Source organism: Leopardus geoffroyi, chromosome A1 (assembly GCF_018350155.1).
Source record: "Leopardus geoffroyi isolate Oge1 chromosome A1, O.geoffroyi_Oge1_pat1.0, whole genome shotgun sequence".
In the NCBI taxonomy this organism is placed as follows: Eukaryota; Metazoa; Chordata; class Mammalia; order Carnivora; family Felidae; genus Leopardus; species Leopardus geoffroyi.
Genome location: NC_059326.1, coordinates 59,879,156 through 59,885,101, shown reverse-complemented (window position 1 = coordinate 59,885,101; position 5,946 = coordinate 59,879,156).

The following is a 5,946-nucleotide window of genomic DNA, read 5'->3' as shown; positions in this document are numbered from 1 at the left end:
AGCTGCAGTACTTCTTATGATCAAGACTTTAAATTCACATATTGTGACTTCTGCTATATTTTTATTGATTAAGTCAGTTGTAAAGATCTTGTCATATTTAAGGATAGGAATCCAGATCCCATCTCAAGGAGGAATGTCAAAATCATATTGAAAGTCATATTGGAACCTAGTGTATGGAATATATATCTGTGAAGTCACTCTCGGAAAATAAAATCTCCCAGTTTTCCCTCTGACCACTAATCATATACCTTCCACTTGGTTAGATTCATTCCCTTTTCTATGACTCAGAGATGAGAGACAGTCCAGCTTAAAGTATAATGAACAGATAGAGACATTGGACTCGAAGTATTATAGGCAAGAAATTAGCTGAAGACACTTCTCAGCTGCAAATACTAGCTGGTTTTAATTGGAAAAGAAGAATCCTACTAAGGTAGAACTAAAGACCAAGAAGCAGAGCCAAGACCCAAGGTGACTCATTGCCATGCAGTAAGGTTAAACATTAATCCAAGGACTGGCAACATGTGCCAGCCAGATTTCATAATTACTGTGGACCAGTAGCTTCTTTTTTTCTGCTTTCTGCCTTTAGAGTAGAATAACCCATTCATCTGTTGGGTGTATTGGGTAGATAACTCATCTCTTACGTCTTCAGATATAAAGAAACTATTCACAAAGCCATACTCAAGGAACTGCACAGCTTTTCTGAGTCGACTGTTGATCTGATATGGGGTTTTGAGGAATCACAGAGGTCAAGGATTGGAGAATCTCAGAGGTGTAAAAGGGTTGATGTCATCTGTAGAAGCATTATTATTCTCTGGTTGATTGATATATAGTAGAGGCTTGTTTATTGAAATGAGTTTCTCCAGGATTAGCAATTTTAAAACCCAGTGTCTACCACTAATTGGTTGGTTAAAGCGTTTTCACTGATTCAAGCTGTGGCTGTTAGATTGACTGGGTTTAGGTGGCTATCTGTTGCCATGTTACTGTGGTTATGAAACAACTTGGGTTTCCTAGGAATGTGGAAACTCTTTTGTATTCCAATCACATATAATTCTCACAGCTCTCAGAAATTCTTTTTTGTTTGTTTGTTTCCTTGACACATCCATATAAATACCTGTTTTATATAAGACTAGAATTTGTAGGAGTGTCAGGGAGAGAGATTTATAGCCCAGTAGAGGCCAACCTAAAAAAGCTATGAATAGTATCCATCTCATAAGTTGTTGTAAAGATTAAATGAGGGTGTATATTATGGAACCTATAACCTGAAGAGTACCATGCATATCCAAATAAAAATCTAAATGCATTTTTACGGTGACTAAATTTAATCAAGGAAGCAGATCAAAGACTTGCCATTGCTTGTTTAATCCTGAGTGTTTGAAAAATAATAAAATCAACAATTAGTCATAAAATTTTGCATTTCTCAAATACATACAAAAGCACATCTTCTCAAAGAGTGAAATGTTTCTATTTTACTTTTAAAAATAAAAACAATTTGTCTGTATTAAACATTCCAATATATCTGTAATCTAGGCATTCAATTTTTAGTCAGGAAAATCTCAGTAAATATCACAAAAATAATTAAAAACAAATAGTTTTTTGTAACCTAGAAATTAAAGGCCACTTACTTTTCTTCTTAAATAATGTCTGTAATAAATTTATAGAAAACATCATCCTTAAGAATAAAATATTAGCAGCATATTCAAGAACTGGGAAGCCTGATTCTCTGTGTAGCTTAAATTTATAGATGGTGAAACGAAGGATTGGTTGGTTGGCTAAGCTAAACTGTCCAATCATGTACAACCCCAATATAATTCAATACAAGGCAGCCTGATCCATAGCCAGTCTCCCTTAGTAATAGTGAATATGTGAAATTCATCAACTTTCTCCATCACCACAATTAAAAAGTATAAATGACATATGCTAAATACCCCATTCATGTTAGCAACAATGAATACAAAACATGTTGGAATATAGCTAACATTCATTTCCTATAAGTAAAACTATAAAATTTATTTGAAATGTATATGAAGACCCAAACAGACAGGTAGATAGTTCCTAAACGCAATTTTCCCTCAAATAAACCTATACATTCAGTAAAATATCAATTAAAATTTCAATGGAATTTATTTTGGAATTATCATGAATAATGTTAGGAGACAGGGAGAAAAAATTTTAAATATTCACAAAAGACTGAGGATTAATTTTCATCATTTATAAAGAACCTACAAGGCATAAATAAAATATAAAGAATTTTGTAGACAAAATTATAAGTATGAATCTATTGTCCTACAAAATTATTTAAATTACTTTAAATGTATGAAGTACTGCTCAATTTCACCAAAAATCAAGAAAAAGAATATTGATTCAACAATGAGATTGGCAAAAAATAAAATGATTATAATAACTAGTGCAGGGAAATTTGAGGAAATGAGAACACTCATACAATATTGATAGGAGTATATATTTTTAAAGGCCAATTTGGCAGTAAGTATTAAATATAAAATGTGCACAACCTTTGCTTCAGCAGTTTTACTTCTAGAAATTCTACTTAAACATAATTCAGTATAGATGCATGAACAGGATAAGACTGCTTTGTTGTTTATAATAATAATAATAATAATAATAAAAAGAGTTGTGTTTTTGAGGGATGCATAAGGACCATAAACAAAAAAAGTGTTTAATCATGTAATATTCAAACTAAGAATGTCTCAATATGCAACCATTTATAATAAAACATATATTACTAAAATAATTTGTTGGTACAAAAATATATCTACATTACATGAAGTAATATAAGTTAGTGAAAAAAATATAATATGATACTACTTATGCCCCAATAAACATATGGACATAAATATAGAAAAGAATGACCCAATACACAGAGGTGTTGTTATTACTAGTAAAAACAGGAAGAGATGGGAGTTAAAGACAGTAGATGGTCATTTTTTTAAGCAATGTATTCCATGAATTATATTGATAATGTACTTAATAATGTAATACTTTTTTGTATTATTAGATTTTGAATTTTCATACTTTTTTTTCAAAATACTGAAACTCAGTTGACAGCAATAACATTTATGGAGGATTGTTTGGGAGAGAAATAATACAGCTCTTCTCTGAAATTTTTATTTCAAGTGACATTCAGGGACCACATGCATTAGTGCTACCTGGGAAGCCTACTAAAAATTAGTTTCCCCTTCCCATTATACACCTGTGAAAAAATAACTGATGGAACTGAGTTTTGCATTTAAAAAGAAACCTCTTAATTGTTATGTACACCCAATTGGAGAACAACTGATTTAAAACTTTTTTTTTTAACATTTATTTATTTTTTGAGAGACAGAGAGAGACAGAGCATGAGCAGGGGAGGGGCAGAGAGAGAGGGAGTCACAGAATCCGAATCAGGCTCCAGGCTCTGAACAGTCAGCACAGAGCCGACACAAGGCTTGAACTTACGAGCCAGGAGATTATGACCTGAGCTGAAGTCAAATGCTTAACCGACTTAGCCACCCAGGCACCCTGGAGAACAACTGATTTAGATCTAATGTTTGTAGGAATCCACCAGAGAAGAAAGTTGCATATCTAGAAGATATTATCTTAGTTTCTATATTATTGCTTTTGGCATAATGTACTCAGAATTCATCAAAGTGTTACTACAAAAACAGCCTTAGGAAACTTGATGCTTTATTTATTCAAGGAAGCTGGTGAAGATATTTTCTTGTGAATATATCATTGTAAACACTCATAAAAGTTTTCATTTTAGACTAGTATGCTGTCTTCAAAATTACTAAAAACTACTTAATGAATGATTTTTGCATTTATTTTTATTTATCTTGCAGAAAATATAGAATTAAAATGTCACAACACTGCTAACACTACTGTTTTATGTTTTATTTATTTATATTATTTATATTTTATGTTCCAATTTTATTTTGAGGTATTTTTACGTATAAATGTGACTACTCTTATTTTTGACATTTTAATTTAATTCATGTTAATAACTTCTTACATTCACATAGTCACATAAATGATCGATAGATAAATAGATACATAAACAATAGATAAAAATGTAGAATACATATATATGTAATTTCTAGATAGATAGATATTTAAAAAAACTCTGATGAAAACTCTGATCAGTTAAAAAACTGATATATTTTAAAATGTACTTCAGTTGGGCATATTTTAGCAATTACTTATGACATAAAATATATAAGATTCATATTGCCAAAGGCAATGAAACTGCATTAGAATTCACACCTAAATGATAGAAAATCAAATAATGAGTTTCAAATCTATAAATACTACTTAAAATAATAACTGATTTTTAGAATGTTCATTATGAATTATATAATGTTTTCTTTTTCGCATAACTTTATTTCAGCAGGTAAGAAAATATATTAAATTATCCCTCATTTTGATTATGTTCTCAAAGAGAATACAGACTATTTGTCTCATAGGATATGGGTTCCAGATACTTATACACATAAAAAATTTCCTAAAATAAATTATTAAGAATATTATTTTTAATATCTATCTAAAGATATTTTAAAGTAAAAATATAAAGGAAGTAAAATAAAACTGATGTAAATTAGCATTTTTGAGGGATAGGAACAGGATTTTAGAAACATATTTTTAGAAGACAGAAATGCTAAAAACCTCAGGAATTTCCTCTCTAAAATTTGAATGCTAGTAAATCATAAAACTCCAGAAATATGTTAATTATGCACGTGTAAATTTTCTTGTTAATACCCTGTAGGAGTTGAATTTATTACGGAATATGATTATGAGTTTATTACAGAATTCAGGGGATCTGTGAACTTAGATGGGGAAAATTACACTTTTATTTTTATAAATCTATAACCACTTGTTTAATTTTGAATGTTGCAGCAAACTATAACAGCATTAGAGAGATACAGTTTTATCAATAGTAGAAAAAATAGTAATTGAAGTTTTCATTGTTAGACATATTATTTGATGTATTAATAGACATAGTATTTAATGTATTAGAGAGGATTTTATATATGTTTATACTTTTATAATGATATATTAGAAAACATTCCTTGTAATCACATATATTTTCATTTGCGCACTTAAAATAAAATGCATCAACTTTACCAGACTGCCAAATGAATCTGTAACAGACAAAAAAATTAAGAACAATGCTAAAGTATAATTTACTACTTGGTAAAATAGTGGAAAATATTAGTATAGTATGATTGAAATTTATTCGTAAATCTTCAGGAATGTATATTTTTCTCTGAGTAACTTTTAAAGCGGGGCTAGTACTCTACCTAAAACAAATCAAAGGTTATGATAATTGACTATATGATTATTGACTATATTACTTAAATACAGTTTTGTTTTTTTCTTTTACTTGAAACCTTAATAAAGGATATAGCAAGAGTAAACTTTTGTTAATATATCTTCTATTTACTTAATATTGTTTTAATACCTGTTTTTTCATTTGTTTTAATTTGCAAAAAATCTGAAAATTATTTTGGTTTATATTCCATGATATATTATATAGGTAAATTACACCATTTCAAGTTATTTCTATATAGTGCATCAATCATCTTAACACTATATAAAATTTCTATTGAAAAATTACTGATTCTTGTCTTCATGATACTTTTGGAACTTAAAATATTGTATTAATATATATTATTTATGTTGTCATAAACACATTATATATTAGCAGTTAGGTTTCAATTCACACACTCAAAGATAGATGCTAGATGAATAGGTAAATAAATAGAAATAATAAATATATAAACTAATTTAAGCTTTAAGTCATATTTTCCAATTAATCATGTTCTGATTTCTGATTGACAATCATTTGTCAAATGCTAAGAAAAAATATATATAGGAGTGTCCGGGTCGCTCAGTTTGTTAAGCGTCTGACTTCAGCTCAGGTCATTCTCAAGGTCCATGAGTTCCAGCTCCGTG